Source organism: Mustela lutreola, chromosome 4 (genome assembly GCF_030435805.1).
Source record: "Mustela lutreola isolate mMusLut2 chromosome 4, mMusLut2.pri, whole genome shotgun sequence".
In the NCBI taxonomy this organism is placed as follows: domain Eukaryota; kingdom Metazoa; phylum Chordata; class Mammalia; order Carnivora; family Mustelidae; genus Mustela; species Mustela lutreola.
This window is the reverse complement of record NC_081293.1, coordinates 126,497,499-126,520,291: the sequence shown is the minus strand read 5'-3', so window position 1 is coordinate 126,520,291 and position 22,793 is coordinate 126,497,499. Positions and strand designations below refer to the sequence as shown.

Below are 22,793 nucleotides of genomic sequence, written 5' to 3'. Positions count from 1 at the left end.
ATAAAACTAAATGGAAAATATGATATGGCCATGGAAAGATACCTAAAATATACTAAGGGCAAATACAGATCATAGCAAAGGAAATACAACTATATACACATTCATACATACATAAATATATAATATATGTGACAGTTATAGCAGCTGCAATTTTATCTGCAATTTCTGGAAGATTTTATTAATATTCCTGCAGCTCTAAATTTGAACCTTTGATCACTTTTATGAGTAGAAAGGAAGAGGGAAGACAAAAAATGACAGCCCAAGAAGATAAAAGTATATACAGAGAAAAGTTAAGTTAAAAAGTCAAGTTAAGTAGTCTATATGTCAGTTAGGGGATGAAATCTGAACGTGAAGAATGAGGCTTTGAAAAGGCAACAGAAAAACAACAAAAAATCAGTTTAATTTAAAGTTTAATACTTTATGCTTTAATACTAAAAAAGTTTAATACTAAATACAGTTTACAAGTTTAATACTAAAGCATAGGAATATAACTTGAATTGAAAAAGGTACATGAATAAGAGAGAAATTTGAGTGACACTTAAATTTTTTCAGTTACTTTTTTCATCATATTTGCTTTACAAACTAAGGCTTTTTGTCTTTAGAATCTATTTGTTTATTATTTACTACTAAACTTAAATTTAGTATATTATATAGAGATTAATTTTATTCCTTATACAATTTAACACACTAAACCAAATTTACCACGCTACATATAACCTTGGGTATTTTCAAGAATTGAATATTATCATTTTCTGAAATACAAAATCTGCTCAAGCTTTCCTAAATTTCCAAGTACATAACTTAAAAGGGTGTTTCTCTTGTCCATTGTCTAAGAGCCAAATTCTGGTAACCTTCAGAGCCACTTTCTTATCTTTTATATCATGTTTTGGCCTAAGTATATGGGTTTTTATTGGGTGAGTTTGCATTCATATGTTACTACAGAAACAATTCCAGTCTCATTTTGTGTGCAAACCAAGAATCAAAAGTTGGAAAACCTTCAAAAATGAACAAAGAAAATTCAAAAGCCAAATGAACAGGTTTATCTTTATCCATTGTTTCTAACAGTGTTTATACTACACTTCAAAAGGTGGCCTCATGGGGAGGTAACTATTTATCATAGAAGTCAGGAAGAGCTTTGAGGTTCAAGCCAGTGTTCCTGAGCAATGCTTAGTATCATAACAGTTCAAGTGGACTGGAGAAATTATAAAATATTAAGTCACAGGCATTCTAACTTATTTTAAGAATATGAATCCAGATGTTATTAGGAAAAAAAAAACCCCAGAGATTATTATTCTTACATCAAGGATTCTATTTTCCAACAAATATTCACTGAGTGCCTACCATGTCCCGGGCACTAGAGATCTGGGAACAAAAAGACAAAGATCTCTGCCCTGGTGAAGCTTACATTTCAGTGGTGGTAAAGACAGACCATTAACAGTAAACATAATAGTAAGTAAAGTCACATAATACATTAGAAGTTAACACTTAAAAATAGTTTTAAAAACATTTTAAAAAAGAGGAGAGGAGTGTTTGGGGGATGAAAGGAGAGGAGGTGAATTATAATTTAAAATATGGTAGAAGAGTTTAGGCATCAAAGAGAAGTTTTGAATGGATGACGGAGTTAACCATTCAGATATCTAGAAGTGTTTTCTGTACACAGGGAACAGACACTACACTAGTGGACTCTGGCAGGAATTTGCCTGGTGCAATCAAGTGAAAGCAGAAGACCGGTAAGGCTAGAACACAGCAATCTAAAAAGAGAAAAGGGATTCATTGCACTCAGGTAAAACCAGAAAATAATATCAGAATCAAGGTAAAATCTAAAATGAGTGTGAGTCAGCTAAGCCCAATGTTAATAAGTAAAATTAGCAGAGTCACAGGAAATCTGACATAGTGTCTTATACTTGATCCTTTTTCTTTACTAATAGATAACATTACTAATTGATACTCAGAACTTTTTCATTTTAATCAGTTATATTCCATATAACCTTTACAAAATTCATTACTGGATCCCATCCCCACACCACTTAGCTGAAGTTTACAACTGTTTCTGGTCACTTTACTACTAAATTTCATATTTTCCTTAAACTGTCTATACTACTAATCTATAATCAAAGTCACAGGTAACATTTTAAAGAATTCAATTTTTACTTGAGCCACTTTTATGCTTCTTCCCTGTATAAAGCCTTCCCTGACCTGTCCAAGCAGAATGAGTTTATTCCTTATTTTGTGCTACATTATGGTCATTAATACTTCTGTTATGACTCAATAACACTACTGTACACTATTATTAATGTATTCTCCTTCTGCCCTCCAAGACAGACTTTCATGTGAAAGCGTACCTTAACCAACCTCACAAGATCCTACCACAGGGCCTAGACCAATTACTAAATGAGTTATCGAGTGCAACAAAGAGAATAGGTTATGTGTATATAGAAACAGTCAGGGAAAACAAGGGGATAGTTGGGGGCAGGGGAGAAGAAAGTAAAGGTGAAATGTCAATAAGACACATCCTCCAGAAAAAGAACAGAAATTCATGCTATGATTCATTTCCAAAGAAGAAAAGTAAAAGTTACATTTAATCAAGAAAAATGTGAAAAGGTGATGGTAAAAGAATGTTCTTTGGGTGTCTTTTTGTGTTCTATGATAAACTACCAAACTTCCTAAATTAATTGGGGATCAAAGAGTGGGAATTTTAAGTTTTACAATGAAAAAGTAGGATCTTTCCCCCCTATTTTAAAATGGCTTAATGGGAAGCAATAGAATTTGGATGGGTCATATTTTAAAATTCACAGTAAATATAATGTTGAACAGTTTTATGATTTTTGAAAGATATCACAAATAATGTAACAAAGACCATAAGATACATAACAGTTCCATCATCAAATACACACACATCCTGACAACAACTTCTTCATGCTGTGGCTATATAATCAATACCCCTTCACCAACCTCTAAACCCTGATCCTATTCTCTGAAACTATAGTTTGGCGTTTGCTAGAATGTCATATAAATGTGATCATATAATATCTAACTTTCAGAGTTTCACTTCTTTCACTTAACATTATGCATTTGAAATTCATCAATGTTGCTGTGTGTAGATACAGGTTTTGTCCTTTTTATTGCTGAATCTATTGTATGGATATGTAACAGTCGATTTATCCATTCATCTTGTGAAGGACAATAATGTTGTTTCCTGTTTTACCAATTATGGATAAAGCTACTATAAACAGGTCTTTGTATAAACTAAGTTTTCATTTCTCTTGAGTAAAGGACTAGGATTGCTGGGAAACCATTTTACATTCCTACCAGTAACATAAAAATATTCCAATTTCTCCACATTGTCATCAGAACTTCATAGAGGTGTGCTGTAGCACCTGAGTGTGGTTTTAATTGCATTTCCCAAATGACAATGACATTGAGCATCTTTTCATGTGATCGCTTGGCATATGTGTACTCTCTCTGGTAAAGTATCTGTTCAAATCTTTTGCCCATTTTTAAGTTGCGTTGGTTGTTTTCATATTATTGCATTTTTATGGCTCTATGTATATTCTGGATTCAAGATGTGATTTGCAGCTCTTTTATCCCATGAGTGTCTTACTCTCTTAACAGTATCTTCTGGAGGAAATATTTAATTTTGATAAGTTTCATTTTGTATTATGTTTTTGTTTTTATGGATTAAGCTTCCATTATTATATCAAAAATCCACTAGCTTAATTGAACATATAAAAGGTGTTCTATATTTTAAACTTGGTCTATGATCCATTTTGAATTAATTTTTGTATATGGTGTGGGGGATGGGTCAGTGTTCTTTTTTGCATATAAGTATCCCATTGTTCTGGTACTAGCTGTTGAAAAAGATTATCATTTCACCAAGGAATTGCCTTTTTATCTTTGCCAAAAATCAATGAAGCATAGTTGTGTGGATCTACTTCTGGACTCTATTCTACTCTTTTTCTTTACCTATCTACTATCTAAGCTTTCACTAATAACACACTGTTTTACTCATGTGTCTTTATAATAAGTCTTAAAATCAGTTTGAGTGCACAGCTTTTTCTTCCTTATGAAACTGTCCAATTTGTCTGGCCACGGAGAATTAGTTTGGTATCTACAAAAAAGCCTGCTATGACTCTGAGATTGAACTGAATCTATAGACCAGTATGGAAAGAACTGACATCTTAATGTTCAGTTTTAGAAGAGTTATCTTGTCCAAAATGTCAATAGTACTAAAGTGGAGAAACCCTGCTATAGACTTTTCTGTAGATGCATACTACAGACTAAAAATTTGTGTCTGCCCATTTTTGCAACCTAATCCCCAATGTGATAGTATTGGAGGTGGACTGCTTGCATAGTAATTAGGTCATAAACCCTCATGAATGGGATTAGAACCTTTATAAAGAAGACCTCCTAAATCTCCCTCAGTCGTTCTGCCATTTGAAGACAAAGGCAAAAAGAACCAAGAACCAGGACCTCACCAAACATATCTACCAGTGACTTAACTTACCAGTCTCTAGAACCATGGGAAATAAATTTCTGTTGTTTATAAACCATCCAGTCTATGGTATTCTGCTATGTAGCCCAAACAGACTAACACAATGCCCTTTAAGGAAGTTCTCTTCTAATACCTGGTTGGTAGACAGGTTTTACCATAAATAAATGTTGAAACTTCGTGAAATGATCTATTGAGATTTTTATTCTTTAATCTGTTAATAAGATGAAATATATGAATTGATTTTCAAATATTGAAATGCCCTTGCATTCCAGGGTTTGATTTGTTATTATGTTATTGAGGATCTATGTCCACAAAGAGTATCAGTATTTAGTTTTCTTTTCTTATAATATTTTGTCTACTGTTCCATCAGGCTAATGCTGACCTAAAATGAGTTGGCAAGTATTGTCTCTTCTTCTGGGGAAAAGAATGAGAAGGATTACTATCATTTCTTGCTTAAACAGTTGGTCACAATCAACAAGTGAACCTATGTAAGCCTTGAATTTTGTTATAAGGTTTTTAATTACTAATAGATATTAGACAGGCTATCTATTTTTTTGTTAATTTTGTTAGGATCTGTCTGTCAAAAAATTGGTCCATTTTATCTGAGTTGCCAAATTTACGGTCAGAGTTGTTCATAATATTCACATATCTTTTGAATATAGAGTTTGTGGTAATATGCCCTCTTTCATTCCTGATATTGATAAATTGTGTCTTTCTTCTTGGTCAGTCTAACTAGAGACTTATGAATTCTATCAATGTTTACAAACAAGTAGCTTTTCATGTCATTGGTTTTTATCTATTGTTTTTGTATTTTTGTGTACACTGATTTCTACATTTATTTATTCTACATTTATTTATTTGTTTGTTTGCTTGCTTATTTTGGTTTTTTTTCTTTTTTTAGTTTCTTAAGGTTGAAGTTTAGATTACTGACTTTAGACCTTTCTTCTTTTCTAACATAAGCTTTTAGTGCTTTAAATATCCTTCTAAGGAAAAAAGAAAAATAATTAATTAATTAATTAGAAAAAAGCCTTCTAAGCATTGCTTTAACTGCATCCCACAAATTTTGATACAGTGCACATTCATTTTTCATTCAGTTCAAAATACTTTCCTTATATTATTTCATTAATTTATTTTAAAATTAACCCATTTCTCTTACCCTCCCATCCCTCACCTCTGGCAGCACCTATATGTTCTTTATATCTATGAGCTTGGTATTTAAAATTTTTTATTATTTTTTTAGACTCCACATGAAAGATCATATGACATTTGTCTTTCTCAAATTTCACTTAGCCTAATACCTCGCACTCCATGCATGATGTGCCAAATGGCAAGATTTCATTCCTTTTTTTTTATGTCTGAATATTTCATGGGTTAATATATACCATATATATACCATATCTTCTTTATCCATTCAGTCATTGATGGACATTTGTTTCCATATCTTATCTACTGTAAATAATACTGCAATGAGCATGGGAGTGCAGATTTTTTTTTAAGATTTTTTTTATTAATTTGACAGAGATCACAAGCAGGCAGAGAAGCAGGCACAGAGAGGTGGGGGGGGGAAGCAGGCTCCCCGCTGAGTAGAGAACCTGATGTGGTTCGATCCCAGGACCCTGAGCTGAAGGCAGAGGCTTTAACCACTGAGCCACCCAGACATCCCTGCAGATATCTTTTTAAAACAGTGTTTTGATTTCTTCAAATAGCCAGAAGCAGAACTGCTGGATCATATGGCAGTTCTACTCGCGATTTTTGATGAAGCTCCATACTGTTTTTCATAGTGATGGCACCAAGTTACACATCCACCAACACTGCACAAGGGCTCCCTGTTCTCTACATCCTCACCAATACTTATTATTTCTTGTCGTTCTGGCAAGAGTCATTCTGACAGGTGTGAGGTATTATCTTGTGGTTTTGATGTGCATTTCCCTGATGATGAGTGATACTGAACATCTCTTCATGTACCTATTTGCCATCTCTATGTCTTCTTTAAAAAATGTCTATTTAGATGTTCTTTTAAAAATGTTTATGTATTTATTTTACTGTGTTCAGTTAGCCACCATATAGATGTTCTGCCTATTTTAAAACCAGATTTGTTTTTGCTGTTGAGTTGTAGGAGTTCCTTATATATTTTAGATATTAACCCCTTATTGGATATATGACTTGCAAATATTTTCTCACATTCAGTAGGTTGCCCTTTCATTTAGTTGGGTTCCTTTGCTTTGCAGAAACTTTTAGTTTGATGTAGTTTTTTCTTTTTTCTTTTTCTTTCTTTCTTCTTCTTCTTTTTTTTTTTTTTTTGCTTGTATTGCTTTTGTTTTTAGAGTCAGATTTCAAAAATCACCACCAAGACCTAGAGTTTACAGCCCATGTTTTCTTCTAGGAGTTTCTTCAGGTCTTGGGTTCATCTTTAATCCATTTTGAGTTAACTTATTGTATATGATATAAGAAAGTGGTCCAGTTTCATTCTTTAGCATGCAGCTGTCCAATTATTCTAATACCACTTAAGAAAGAGGTTGTCCTTTCCCCACTGTATATTCTTGTATATTGCTGTAAGTTAACTGGCCATATATATGTGGGTTTATTTCTGGGCTCTCTATTCTGTTTCATTGATCTATGAATCTATTTTCATGACAACAACATACTATTTGAATTAATATATCTTCATAAGATAGCTTGAAATCAGAGAGTGTGATGCCTTCAGTTTTGTTCTTTCTCAAGATGGCTTTAGCTATTTGGGCTCTTGCATGTTTCTATACAAACTTCAGGACTGTTCTACTTCCATGAAAAATGCCATTGGATAGGGATTACTTTGAATCTTAGATCGCTCTGAGTAGTACAGATGTTTTAACCATATTAATCCCTCCAATCCATGAGCACAGAATATCTTTGCATTTATTTGTGTCTTCTTCAATTTCTTTAATCTTCCAATCCATGAGCACAGAATATCTTTGCATTTATTTGTGTCTTCTTCAATTTCTTTCATTATTGCATTATAGTGCTCAGTATATAAGTATTTCATCCCAAGTAATTCCTGGGTATTGTGCTTTTTGACTGTGCATGATACTGTTTTCTCAATCTCTCTTTTCTGATAGTTCATTATTACTATAGAAATACAACAGATAGGGGTATCTGGGTGGCTCAGTCAGTTAAGCATTTGCCTTCAGCTTAGGTCATGATCCCAGGGTTCTGGGATCAAGCCCTGCATCACATCACTCAGTGGAGAGTCTGCTTCTTCCTCTCTTCTCAGCTCATGCTCTATTTTTGCCACTCTCTCTCTCTCCAAAAACAAAACAAAACAAAACAAACTTAAAAAAAAAAAAAGAAATATAATAGATTTTTGTGTATTGATTTCATATCCTGTTTCACTGTTGTTTATCAGTTCTAACAGTTTTTTTTTTTTAATGGAGGCTTTAGGGTTTTCTATATATAATGTCATGTCATTTGCAAATAGTGACCATTTTATTTCTTCCTTTCTAATATGGGTGCCTTTTATTTCTTTTTCTTGCCTAATTGCTCTGGTTAGAACTTCCAATACTATGCTGAAAAAAAGTGGTAAGAGTGAGCATTCCTGTCTTATTCCTTATATTAGAGGAAAAACTTTAAGCTTTTCACTGTTGAGTATGGGGTTAGCTGTGGGCTTGTCATATGTGGTCTTTATTATGTTGAAGCGCATTCCCTCTATTTCCACTTCCTTGATAATTTTTATCAAAACGGCTGTTGAATTTTGTCAAACACATCTGTGAGATAATCATGATTTTTTTTTAAAGATTTTATTTATTTATTTGACAGAGATCACAAGTAGGCAGAGAGGCAGGCAGAGAGAGAGAGAGGAGGAAGCAGGCTCTCCGCTGAGCAGAGAGCCCGATGTGGGGCTCGATCCCAGGACCCTGGGATCACTACCCGAGCTGAAGGCAGAGGCTTTAACCCACTGAGCCACCCAGGTGCCCCGATAATCATGATTTTTATCTTTCATTTGTTAATGCAGTATATCACATTGACTGACTTGCAGATGTTATACCAGCTTTGCATCCCTGTAATAAATCTCACTTGATCATGGTATATAATACTTATAATGTATTGTTGAATTCAATTTACTAATATTTAGTTGAGGATTTGTGCATCTATATTTGTCAGGAATACTGGCCTTTAATTTTTTTCTTGTGACATGTTCTCTTCTATGATGTGTTTTTGTTTTTCATCAACTTAAAATAATTTGTAGTTTTCCTTGAGACTTCCTCTTTGACCCATGAGCTATTTACAAGTTTTTTTTAAATTTCCAAATATTTGGTGATTTTTCAGATCTTTATTTATAATTTCTACATTAGCTGTTTATAATCAGAGAAAATACTTAAATGATTGCAATTCCCTTAAATTTGTTAAAGGTTTGTGGGTTATGACTCAAAGTGAGATCTTTTTGAATATTCTATTTGCCCTTGAAAAGAATATACATTCTGCAGTTATTGAACAAGTTATTTTATAAATGTCAATTAAGTTAGTTGGTTGATAATATTGTTCAGATCTTTTCTGTCCTTAATGTTTTTAGGTCTACTTGATCTATTATTATGAAAGGATTGCTGAAGGTACCACGTATAAATGTGGATTTTCTGTTTTTTAGTTCTCTAGTCAGTTCAATCAGCCTTTGCTATTTGAAGCTCTGTTGTTTAGGATTTATCTTCTTGGCAAAGTGACCCTTTTATTATATAAATATTCACATACAATCCCATCAATTTTCCTTACTGTAAACTCTACTTTGCCTGATGTTAAATATAATCACTCCAACTTCCAATTAGTTTTTGCATGCAATATCTTTTTCTTTTCTTTTTTTTTTTTCAAAGATTTTATTTCTTTATTTGACAGAAAGAGATCACAAGTAGGCAAAGAGGGAGGCAGAGAGAGAGGAGGAAGCAGGCTCCCTGCTGAGCAGAGAGCCCGATGCGGGGCTCGATCCCAGGACCCTGAGATCATGACCTGAGCCTGAGCCTAAGGCAGAGGCTTAACCCTCTGAGCCACCCAGGCACCCCTGCAATATCTTTTTCTATCCTTTTACTTTTAACCTATTTGTATCACTATATCTAAAGTGGATTTCTTTATACATTGAGTCTATTCTTTTTTTTACCCAATCTCTTTCAACTGACACAGCATTTATATGCATTAAATGCACTTACTAATATGGCTGGATTTAGATTTATTGTTTTATAATTTTTTGTTTACCCTTTCATTTTTTCCTTCCTTCTTTTGAATCATCTGAATATTTTTAGCATTCCATTTTAATCTATATATTGGCTTTTTGGCCAAACCTTTTAGGATTTTATAGTAACTGCTTTAGTTCTTACAAAATAATACCTAATCTTTAACAGTCTACTTAGTTTTTATTTTACTATTTCAAGTGAAATAGACAACCATATTGGTCCCTTACTTTCTGCTTTTTAAATGTCACTTTTGGGGTGCATGAGTGGCTCAGTAGGTTAAGCTTCTGCCTTTGGCGCAGGTCATGATCTCAGGGTCCTGGGATGGAGCATCGCATCACATTGCATCGCATTGGGTTTTCTGCTCAGCAGGGAGCCTGCTTCTGCCTCTCTCTCTGCCTGCTTCTCTGCCTACTTGTAGTCTCTGTCAAATAAAATCTTTTAAAAAAGTCACTTTTACATGAAAACATAAAACATCCCAACAATTGTTGGTAATTTTCACTTTCAATAGTCATATGTTAAAGATCTTAAGAAGAGAAATAAAATCTGCTATGCAACTTCGATATATTCACCAGTTCTATTGTTCTTTCTTAATTGATGAAGTTCCAAGTTTCCCTGTAGTATCATCTCCCTTGTAAAGGGAAGAAGTTTCATTAGCATTCTTTTACATCAGATCTTCTAGCCAATTCTAGTTTTCCTTCATCTGAGTATTTACTTTGCCTTCACTCCTGAAGTACATTTCTACTGGATATAGAATTCTGAGTTTGCAGCTCTTTTCTCTTAGAACTTTAAAGATATTTTTCCACTGCTATTTGGTGTATCTTTGGCTATTGTCCAATATGTCTTGGAAGCTCTGTTCTTCAGATTAGGTAATTTCTACTGACCTATTTTCAAATTCATAAATACCTCTACTATCTCCATTCTGCTATAGAGCTCCACATAGTATTTTCAGATATTGTACTTCTGCATTCTAAAATTTACACTTGTTCTTTTTAAAAGTTTGTATTTCTCAATTCAGAATGTCTACTTTTTTTTTTTTTTTTTACTCATTTTAAGAATGTTTACATCATGAAGCATGGTTATAATGGCTGCTATAATATCTTCAGTAGTTACTCTCAGGATGGCATCTTTGCCTTCTTTTGAGAACTGGTCATATTTTCTTAGTTATTCATACATGAGGCAATTTTGAGTTTTACACTAGATGTTTTTATATTATCTTTAAACTCTGAATTCTGTCAAAAAATCCTTTGGAGTATGTTGATTTTTGTTGTGCTTTGTTTTGGGAGGTAATCAGTTTGGTTAAATTCAGATAGCCAAGTTCTTTTTTGCCTCTTAACTTGGAAGAGATTTCAGTATAAGTTTAGTTTGTAAAGCCTTTGCTTTGGGTCTTTCCCATATATACCTGACATTCTGGAACCTGGCAGTATCCTAGCTCTGTACTCAGAATCTTGGGTGTGAAACCAGAACTCATGCTGCTCATTAGCATATAGAATTAGGACATTCTTCTCTCCAGCTTTCTCTTCTCTGATAAGGATCCTCAGCTCTCAGGTCCTTCCTTTATTAATTTCTCTAGCCTGATGAAAGTTTTTTCTCTTTTACTAGAACTTTTTTTTTTACCTCTTTCCCCCCACTGTCAAACAAATTTGGGCAACTTAAGCTGCACTTAGGTGGAAAGCAGCAAGGAAAAAGAAAACAAATGGTTAAACTCCAACACTCTCTGACTCATAGAGGCTCTTTTGCCCTATTCTTTGGCCAAAAAAGAAGGTTACTGTTGGGGCGCCTGGGTGGCTCAGTGGGTTAAGCCGCTGCCTTCGGCTCAGGTCATGATCTCAGGGTCCTGGGATCGAGTCCCGCATCGGGCTCTCTGCTCAGCAGGGAGCCTGCTTCCTCCTCTCTCTGCCTGCCTCTCTGCTTACTTGTAATTTCTCTCTGTCAAATAAATAAATAAAATCTTTAAAAAAAAAAAAAAAAAAAAAAAAAGAAGGTTACTGTTGGAGTTTTTGCTATCTGCATCCTCAGGGCAAATAAGAACTGAGGCCCCCTGAGGTTAAAGCTAAGGATACAGGAGGGAAAAGAAATACACAGGACACTCACTCCTATAAAAATTTCTCTTCAAATTTTGGCATCTTTCCTCAATCTGATGCTACTGTTTATTTTTTGATGTATACAAGTACTAGTTTTCTGTATTCTTTACAGAATTTTTAGATGTAGCCAGTGGGAGAGAGGTATGGACTGAATTACCTCCCTTAAAAGTCATACACTGAAATCCTAACACCCAACATGATTATATAGGTAATTAAGGTTGAATGAGATCATAAGGCTGGGGTCCTGATCTGATTGGACTAGTGTCTTTATAAGCAGGCACATCAGCAAACATTCTCTATTTCTCTCTGCCATGTGAGGACAAAGCAAGAAGGTGGTCACCTTCTTGCTTTTCCATCTATAAGCCAGGAAAAAAGTTCTCACCAGAATCACGATCAGCTAGTACCTTGATTTTGGACTTTCCAGTCTCCAGAACTGTGGGAAATAGATTTCTGTTGTTTCAGCCACCCAGTCTGTGACATTTTGCTATAGCATCCTGACTATAACAGACAGTTTGGATCATAGTGGGCTTACTCCATCTTGGCTAGAACTGTAAATTCAGTTAGGTTTTTCCATTGCAATTTTTGAAGGCTCTAACATGGTAAGAGTACAGTATAGTAAAAGACACAAGATAAATAGAACCCATGCTCCCTGAAAAAGGATACAGTAGAAAAATAAGGGAAGTTTTCTTAGGAAATTTGCCAGAAATAAGAAGAATGAAATGAAAAGTTAAGAATGCAAAGAGAAAAACCACCTGTAAGAAAAGCTTAAGAACCAGCTAGAGGGGTGCCTGAGTGGTATAGTCAGTTAAACATCTGACTCTTGGTTTCCCCTCAGGTCCTGATCCCAGGGTTGTAAGATCAATTCCAAGTTGGGTTCTGTGCTGAGACTCTCTCTCCCTCTCCACCTCCCCCCTTGCTGTCTCTTTTAATCTAAAATAAATATTTTTAAAAATAGAGGGGGGGTGCCTGGGTGGCTCAGTCGGTTAAAGCCTCTGCCTTGGGCTCTGGTCATGATCCCAGGTTCCTGGGATCGGGCTCCACATTGGACTCTCTGCTCAGCAGGTTGCCTGCTTCCCACGCCCCACCCCCCACCTCTGCCTACTTGTGATCTCTATCAAATAAATAAATAAAATCTTAAAAAAGAGAGACAGAGAAAGTAAACTGGCTAGAAAGAAAGGAATAAAAAGGAAGCAAGAATGCAGTGGAACTGGAAAATGAAATGACTAGTGAAATAAAAGCTTTAGTGGATAATAAGCAGGGGTATACCTCATGCTCAAGTAGGAAAGAACCTTGTAGACTCCTGCTTCTCCTTCTTCCTCTGCCCCTCCCCCTGCTCCTGCATGCTCTCTCTCTCAAATAATTTTTTTTTTTAAAGGATCCTTGCATCCAAGGGAAAAAATAGGATTTCCACAATGGAAATAGGTGGATTTATATAAATAGATAAAAATATATTATATACTATATCAGATAAACATTAACATATATAATAAAGTGATTTACATATTACAGTATATGTGATATATACTGTACTAATATATATATATATATACATGCCTGAGTATTTTTTTTTTTGAGAGGTAGAAAGAGACTGAAGGGCAGAGGGAGAGAGAAAAATCTCCAGCAGACTCCACGCTGAATGCATAGCCCTACGTGGGGCTCATTCCAGGGACCCTGAGATCATAACCTGAGCTTAAATCAAGAGTCCAGCACTTAACTGACTGCATATCCAGGCACCCCTGAGTATTTTTTAATGAAAAATATTTTGAAGCACATCACAATAGAGACTATCTAAAAGGAACTAATGAACACTGAAAATCAGGGCCATAGTTGTTTTATTTCAATATTACATAATTTGCCCATTAAGTTTAGCTATTCACTCAACAACAAAGGGCAAGGATAATTTTCAAAGAAGAGAAGAGAAAGTTTTGGAGCTCTCCTTAGAGATAGCACTAATGTGTCTATGGAGTGGGAAACAATGAATTTTAGGAACATCCTCCTGCTACCTAACACAGAACAAAAGGAAAATTGGAAATGCCAGATAAAATATAACAAACACACTTAAAAATACAGTTGTGAGTTAAACAACTGACTCTTTGTTTCCCCTAAGGTCATGACCTCAGGATAGGGCAAGAGAGCCCTCCTCAGCTCCAGGCTCAACTGCTTCAGATTCTCTGCCCATCCCAGCGCTCTCAAATAAATAAATAAATATTTAAAAAATTAAAATAAAATAAAATATAGTTAGCACATGAAAAAAATCACAGAAATTCTTAAGAAGCCAAAAATGACAAATAAACAGTAAATAAGGGAATTTATAAAAACCCTAAAGCTGAATATACCAAAATAGACTCAAAATATAGAAAGCAAAAATAGACCTATAAGAGTAACTTGATCCATCAGAATAATAAGTTTCAAATTTTTAAGTATTAATAGATCAAGCTGTCAAAAATGTAAATACACTCCAGGAACATAATCAGCAATTAGAGAATACACATTCTTCTCAAGATGAATCATTTATTAGAAGTGACCATAAGCTAAGCCATTAAGCAGAACTTACAGATTTCAAAAAATCATCCATAAAGACCAAATTCTTTGACAATTCTGTTATCATAGAAGTAAAAATGAAAAGGTAAAATTCTTGTTTCCAGTGACATTAAAAATTAACTTCTAAATAACACATAAGCCAAAAAAGGAATAATAATGAAAAGTAAAATTTACCTAAAAATCAACATGGGTAAAAATATTATATATCCCAACTTGCACATGTAACTAAAGCATTACCTGGAGAGAAGTTTGAAAAATAATCTGCTAGGGGCACCTGGGTGGCTCAGTGGGTTAAGCCTCTGCCTTCAGCTCAGGTCATGATCTCAGGGTCCTGGGATTGAGCCCCATATCGGGCTCTCTGCTCAGCAGGGAGCCTGCTTCTTCCTCTCTCTCTGCCTGTCTCTTTGCCTACTTGTGATCTCTGTCTGTCAAATAAATAAATAAAATCTTTAAAAGAAAAATAATCTGCTAGGAGCTCAACATAACAAAATAGACTCAAAGAAAATGTAACAGAAGAAATAATGATATGATTAGCATACAATATGATCAAAAAAGCCATAAGTTAATTACCTGAAAGACTAATCATATTAACAAATCTCTGGCAATATTGTTTATGAGAAAAAGGGGAAAAAGAAATAATATTAGAAATGCAAAAGGGAACCAACTGGCCAACAACTACATGGAAAATAATAGCACAGGTATCCACTAATGGAAATTTCATTCCTTCACAAAAACGTAAATGAAATGCATCAAATCCTTCAGAAGAAGGCGAAGATGGTTCACAAATAATGAGGGTAAGGAATAAGTTTTTTAGAAAAAACAGAATCTTCGTTTTAAAAAATTGTTACAAAGATGAACATGTGCCATAAGTTTTATTCTTTCCGTCTCTTCAGTGAGCTTCAACTTTCTAAAATCATTTAAATTTATTGACTTTTAAAATGTGCCACATTGAAAGGGAAAAGTACAACTAACTTGGCATTAAACAATTAAGAGGGCACAGAAAAGAAAAAACTAATAGTGCAAAGAATAGAGATGAGAAGTCATCAACAACCTGAAGAGATCTATAAGCACACACATACCCTACTTGGCCCAGGGTTTTTACTGGCAAAATCTAAAAACAATTCCAAACTAATAGAAAATTCTTACAAAGAATTTAAAAAGATAAAACGCCTCTGATTCATTTAGTGAAAATAATATAATCTTGATAACCAAACAAGTACAAAAGAGAGAAACTACACAGAACAAAAACTCCTACAGTATTAACAAACTAAATCCTAAATCTGGCCAAGTATATTAAAATAATACATGAGGAGCGTCTGGGTGGCTCGGTGGGTTAAGCCGCTGCCTTTGGCTCAGGCCATCATCTCAGGGTCCTGGGATCGAACCCCACATCAGGCTCTCTGCTTGGCGGGGAGCCTGCCTCCCCTTCTCTCTCTGCCTGTCTCTCTGCCTACTTGTGATCTCTGTCTCTCTGTCAAATAAGTGAAATCTTAAAAAAAAGAAAAAAAAAGATTTAAAATGATACATGAGGCTCAAGCTGGATTTATCCCAAGATTATACAGATGATTTAACATTAGGAAAACCATTTATGTAAGTCTTCATATTAAAAAATTAAAGAAGAATTCTAATTCCAGATAAGATAAAGTAGATGCTCTTTCTTTTTCCTAAATGCAAATACAAACTCTCAATATTACATATAAAACAAGTATGAGAGTACTCTGAAGATGGAGAATAAAAGGAAGACTGGCCAGGGACACTGGAAGCCAAGAAATGACACAGCAGGTAAGTTTCCTTGTCTTTTAAGTCCCAGACTCTGCTAGACACATTAGCAACCTGAAACAGGCTGGCCTTCTCTTGAGTGTTCTCAGTTTTATTTAATGGTGGAAACAAAACTTTTAACAGTCTAATGTGGTTCTAATCTTTTGTAGGGGAATATTTAAAGCAATTATATGTATTTTTAAAAGTTTTTAATTTTAATTCCAGTATAGTTAACATAAGTGTTATATTAGTTTCAGGTTTACAATACAGTGATTCTACAATTCTATATAATATTCAGTGCTTGTCATGAAAAGTACACTCTTAATGCACCCACCACCATTTCCTCTCTGGTAACTACCTGCTTGTTCTCTTTAGATAGTTAAAGTCTATTTCTTGGTTTGTCTCTTTGTTTTTCCTTTGTTCACTTGTTTTCTTTGTTAAATTTCGCCCGAGTGTTAAATCATATAGTATTTGTCTTTATTTTATTTAGCATCATACTCTTTAGGTCCATCCATGTTTTTGCAAATGGCAAGATTTCTTTTCCTTTTTTTTTAAAGAGAGATAGTGATAGCTTGAGCACAGGTGAGGGCAGGGGGAGGGGCACAGGGAGAAAGAAAATCCTGAGTAGGCTCCAGGCTCAGTGTGGGGCCCGGGTGGGGCTCACTCTCACGACCTAAGCTGAAATTGAGTTGGATGCTTAACCAACTGAACCAGCCAGGCATCCCATTTTTGGTATGGTTAAATAATATCCAGTGCGTGCGCATGCGAACGCGTGTGTATGCAGAGCATATTTTTAAAAAGATTCTATTGGGCACCTGGGTGGCTCAGTTGATTGTGTGGCTGCCTTCGGCTCAGGTCATGATCCCGGAATCCTGGGATCGAGTCCCACATCAGGCTCCCAGCTCCATGGGGAGTCTGCTTCTCCCTCTGACTTCCCCTCTCATGCTCTCTCACTCTGTCTCTCTCTCTCTCTCAAATAAATAAATAAATAAAATCTTAAAAAAAAAAAAAAAAAGATTTTATTTATTTATTTGTCAGAGAGAGAGAGAGAGAAATAGAGAGCAAGCACAACAAGAGGGAGCAACAGGCAGAGGGAAAAGCAGGCCCCCCTCTGTACAAGGAGCCCGATGCAGGACTCAATCCCAGGATCCTGGGATCATGACCTGAGCTAAAGGCAGATGCTTAACTGACTGAGCCACCCAGGTGTCCTAATGTACCACATTTTCTTTATCCATTCGTATATTGATGAACACCGGCTCTTCCATAATTTGGCTGTTGTAAATAATGTTACAATAAGCACAGGGATACATATATCCTTTCAAATTACTGTGTTTGTATTCTTTGGATAAATACCCAGTAGTGTGATTACTGGATTATAGGGGTAGTTCTATTTTTATTTTTGTTCTATTTTTAATTTTTTTAAAGCAACTCTATTATCAATGGAGAATGAAGAAAATGAAGAAAAGTGTGGCTTTTAAGTTTAAGACTGGAAAATGATGACATTCATAGACTGTGATAAATTATGGATATACAAAGTAGTACCTGAAGCAACCACTAAAAAATTTATACAAAGAGGAGTACTCAGAAACAATATAGATAGACAAAAATGGAATTCTAAAAACCATCCACATAACCCACAGGAAGACAAGAAAAGGAAAACAGAAAAATCAACACCAGAGAGAACAGAAAACTAAAAATTAAAATGGAAAGCCTATTGTATTTACCATGTTCTTTCTTGCTTCTTTTATCATCTAATTTCTGCTTGAAGACAGTTCTTTGCCCAGTCTACTGGTAAAAAATTCCTTAGTTTTCCTTGACTTGAGAATGTCTAGATTTTCCCTTTATTACTAAAGGATAATTCTGCTGGATAGAGGAGTCTGTGTTGGCACTTTTCTCTTAGCACTTGAAAGAAGTGCTTCCATGGTTTCTGATGAGAGATCTATCATTCAAATTGTTTTCCCCCTACAGACAGAGTGTATTTCTCCTGCTACTTTCAACACATTTTGTCTTTATTTCTCAAAAGTTTAATTATAATATGTCTTGGCATGAATTTCTTTGGATTTGTATTATGATTCAGTTTTTCAAATCTATATGTTTACATCTCTTGACAAATTTGGGAAATTTTCAGTCATATATTTTTAGCTCATTTTCAGTCCCTTCCTCTTTCTCCTCTTAGAGATACTCAAATGAAGAGTTAGATCTTTTGTTATAGTCCCACAGGTCTCTGCAGGTCTATTTATTTTCTTTAAGTCCACTTTTAAATTTTGGATTATTTTTAGTCTTTGTTGTTTAGATATGTTTCTGTCTTCTAGTTCACTGATTTCTCTGTCCCCTCCATCTTCCTGTTGAGCCTATCCATTGAGTTTTTATTTTGGTTTTGTACTTCTCAGTAACAAAATTTCTATTTGGTTCTTTCTTATATCTTCTATATCTTTGGTGAAGTTATCTACTTTTTCATTTATCTCAAGAATGTTTGTAACTGCTCACTAAAGCATTTTTATCATAAACCCATTTTATCAAACTTATGATTTTTGTCACTAATACTTAGTATCTCTGTCATCTCAGTGTTGATAACTATTGATTGCCTTTTATCATTCAAATTGAGATCTTCCTAGTTCTTGGTATGATGAGTCATCTTCAAATAAAACCTGGACATGTTCTTTTCATAAGTCTCAGGACCTTATTTAAAACTTCTCTTTTCACTGGCTCTCTTTGACAGTTCTAGCAGTGGAAGGGAAGGAGAAAGGGGCACCACTCCATTACTTTCAAGTGGAGGAAGAAGTCCACTTTTCCCAGTTGGCTTCCACTGACATTTGAGTGTGGGGAGTCCTCACTGCTGCTGGGTAGAGGTGGGAGTCCAGGCTTTCTACATGGTCTCCATTGACAATGACCTGGGAGTAGCCTTGATACTGCTGGGTAATGGTGAAAGACATAAGTCTCCAACAGGTCTCTTCCAATCAGCCTCAGGATGGCAGGGAGATGACCCCTCATTACTGCTGGGTGGAAATGGAAGTCCAGGTTCTTTATTAACATAGTGGGGGTGGAAGTTAAATGAGAAGGGAAGGCTCACAACCAGCCAGAAAGGAAGAAGTCCCAGTTCTCTGCTTGGCCTTCTCTGATACCACACTGATGGTGGTGGTGGTACAGTGTTACATCTCATGAGGACAGAAAGTTCTAAGTTCTCCATTTAGCTTTTTGTGGCCTGGGTGGGAGTGGTACTAGCCTTTTTCTGTGTCATTTGGCTGGAGGAGGGAATGTCTAAAAGTAATCCATCTTGGACTGCCTGCGTGATTTGGTTAAGCGTCTGACTCTTGTTTCAGCTCAGGTCGTGATATCGGGGTCATGAGATTGAGCCCTATGTCGGGCTCCATGTAGAGTCTGCTTGAGATTCTCTCTCCCTCTCCCTCTGTACCACCTGCTTGTGCTCTCTAAAATAAATAAATAAATCTTAAAAAAAAAATAAAAGTAAAAGCTCTTTGCCTTGCTTTCTGTACCTGCTATTGTTTATAGTCTACTGGCTTATCCAGTCTTGGATATACAAGGCAAGCAGAAAATCAGGGGCGCCTGGGTGGCTCAGTGGGTTAAGCTGCTGCCTTCAGCTCAGGTCATGATCTCAGAGTCCTGGGATCGAGTCCCGCATCGGGCTCTCTGCTCAGCAGAGAGTCTGCTTCCCTCTCTCTCTATCTGCCTGCCTCTCCATCTACTTGTGATTTCTCTCTGTCAAATAAATAAATAAAATCTTTAAAAAAAAAAAAAAAAAAAAAAAAAAAAAGAAAATCAAAGAACCCATCAAGTCATTCCCAAAGTCATGCAGTTCCTAGAAAGTCTCCCTTCTTCTCTCTACCTTTTGGGGTCTTCTTTTTTTTATATATATAATAATATCCAGGGTTTTAGATATACTTAGTGAGAGATATAGGGGAAAGTATCTCCTCTTCATCTTTAGAAGTTCTCCTAAATTTCTTTTTTGGAGCCAGCTCATCCATCTCTAAAGTGGATGACAAAGGAAACAATACTATATTTATCCCTATCAAACTTGTACACAGGCAACTTACTAGAGAACTAACTAAAACATTAAATAAGGAATAGTTCAATTTTCTAAAAACTATGGGATTTGACTTGGTCTTAATTTCAATGTAAACCCAAAGTGTGATATGGGAATCAAAATGTCACTGTAATCTTAAGTTCTGAACCAATACAGAGTTCACCTCTCTGAAACCCTTTACTCAGCTTTTAGTATCAGATTTTAAGAGCAATACTAATAAACCACTGATAAACCAGAAGAATAAGAGAGTGGTGGTTCCGAACATTAAAGGAACTAGAGCTACATTACCTAGAAAAATGGGGGACTAAGGAGAAAGGATTCTATAATAGCAATGTTTTAATATTTATTAGGCTCAAAACTAGAAAATTGTGACTGACAATAGATCAAAGCAGAGTCAGATAGGTTGGCTTTATTTATGTAAGATTTTTCTATCAATCTAAACTGCCCCCAAATGTGATGAACTGCTTTATTATCCTTAGTTCCCACATCGGAAGTATTAAAACCAAGACTATATGTCCACCAGTCACAAATATTGTTGAGTGGACTGCTTCAAGAGAGAGCCTAGAATAATTTTTAATCCGTGACTCATGGCGCTACCTGAAGTGGCGCTATAGAGTTGTAGGGTGGGATACAATGGCTGCTGAGCAGGTAAAACGTCCAATTTCCCCAATCTGCTTAGACAAGACATTCCACTTATATACCCAGCATCTGCAGTTCCTTTCTATTAGGGCAGGTGCAGATGGGGTGGAGAGAAAGATGATACTTTAAAAAAAAAAAAAAAAAGTCCAAAAATTAGCTAAGATCTGAACTGAGTTCTCTTTGAATTCTATATTTGTGATTAGTTCCCAGTTCTCAGCTATATTCCAGAAAAGTAAGATCATCACCTTATTGAACAATAACTGTAAACAGGATAATGTATGTAATTTTAAAAGCTTCCTTTCAAAAATTAGGGGACTTTTAAAATGAATAAAGAAATAACTGTTTCAAGTTTTCTACTTTACCTGTGTCAATACAGCCTATTTTGTGCCTGGAGGTAGATTTTATCTTTCTCCAAAAAAATTTAATATCTAAACTAAAAGTCCTTTTATTAAAAAAAAAAAAAAGTAGCTGGAGAAAAGTAAATCTCACAAACCCACAAAGTTATACATTTTAAATTTGTACTTCTATAAAGGCAAACATTGGAAAAATTGGTAGTTATATACTAAATTTTGGTGTACTATCAAAATAATTATATAACTTCTCCAAATGTAAAAGCAATTTGTTATATGCTAGAATACTAAAATAACATATGGAAGTCTGTAGATGCTTAAGTCTTTAAAATACTTCATCTCAAAAGTTAAAGATCATTGCATGCTTCATATCTATACCAATCAGAGTGACCATATTTGTTAATGTACAGGAAATTTTTTAAAAAATATATATTAAATTATTTATTTTGCTTAGCTTAAAAAGATAATATAAATTTCATTGTCTCATCATTCTTACTGTCTTAGTTATACTAGTGGAATTCTTATCCATGAATCAACCAGGGATTCCATTTTCAACATGGTAATTCACTGGCTCCTCAGAAATGACACTTAAGTAATTCCAAAGGTCTATCATCTAGACTTTGCTGAGGCAGGATTCAGAAGATGGCAGGCTAGTGTGCAGAAGGGGTCCATGTATGTGGTCATGAGCCTGCCCAGTCACTTTGCATGGATATCTCAACATGGCCTGTTTTCTTCTGATAGCTGCTTATGTATTTTGTGAGGAAATCATATGCTAAATGGTATACTCAATCAAAGGAACTGAAGTATTATGATAAAATATTTGTAAACATTAAAGTATATCAAGTTCTACTGTGTTGCATGTGTTTTTAAATCATGTATTATTTATAAATTTATATGTAAAAATTTTAAATATTACACCACACAATATAGTAACCCAAACAATATGTCAAAATACTCTCCTATCCTTTGCTTTTATAAAAACTTACTTTCTTATAAAAGGTAACATTAATGGCAGAAATTTTAGGAAATACAGGACAGCAAAAATAAAAATGTAACTTTTTAAATGCAAAAATAACAAACTTTTAACAGAAAAGCATCAGTGATTTTATGGACCTCATTTTAAGTTGCAAAGGGCTGACCGAATCCAGATTTTCTTTTCCTATGTAATTAAATTCAACCCTTTGATATAGGTCCAGAGGACTGCTCAACTTATATAAACATTTAGGAGTAAAGCTTGAGGCTTTCAGCATCATAAACCACAGAAAAGAATTATACTTTATCTTAAATTTGATATTCTAATAAGTTATATTACCAAAGCAGGCTACTGATTTAAAACTGTACCATTAGGATAGTAAAGATAATAAAAAGTTAAGTGAAAATATCTGATGATCAAGTTTCCTTTAGGAAGACCAAGGTAATGGAATTAATGTAATAAAGTTATTATTTATTACTTCTAAGTGTTATGTTGCATAATATTTCTTCATGTTATCATCTGTATTTTACAGGTATTTTAAAAGTAAATGTATTTCATAAATCTGAGAGACCACAGCTCCCATCTTACCTTTTAAGGTTTAAGAGATTTATCTTTCTAATGTAAATATATTTACTGATTTATTTTAAAACCATAATTGAGCACATTTTTTACATACCTCTTTTAACTATTTGTGGTGAAAAGCTTTTTAAAGATTCTGAAGTTTA

General features: G+C 34.8%; 1 protein-coding gene across 7 annotated transcripts in view; it reads right to left on the bottom strand.

Annotated features, from left to right (window-relative positions):
- The window catches only part of RUNDC3B (RUN domain containing 3B), a 140,181-nt gene that overhangs the window by 98,272 nt on the left and 19,116 nt on the right, over positions 1-22,793 (bottom strand). The window lies entirely within an intron of this gene.